Below are 287 nucleotides of genomic sequence, written 5' to 3' on the forward strand. Positions count from 1 at the left end.
CCCCCCTTCCTTAAACCCCTTCTTTCTCATCCTCCCCCCCCCCCCCTTCCCCCCCCTTCCCCCCTCCCCCGGTTTTCTTCCCCCCCCCTTTCCCCCCCCCCCTTTTTCCCCTCCCCTCCCCCTCCCCTCCCGCTGATCATCAGCTTTTCCCCTTCTCCCCCCCTTTCACTCCCCCCCTTAAACCCCCTTTTTCCAAATCCCCATTGCCCCCTCTCTCTCGTTTTTGGGTTTTTTCCCTCCCTTGTTTCTCTAAATTACCTATTTCTGGTTTTCTTACTCGTTTTTTT

Source organism: Penaeus monodon, chromosome 15 (assembly GCF_015228065.2).
Source record: "Penaeus monodon isolate SGIC_2016 chromosome 15, NSTDA_Pmon_1, whole genome shotgun sequence".
In the NCBI taxonomy this organism is placed as follows: Eukaryota; Metazoa; Arthropoda; class Malacostraca; order Decapoda; family Penaeidae; genus Penaeus; species Penaeus monodon.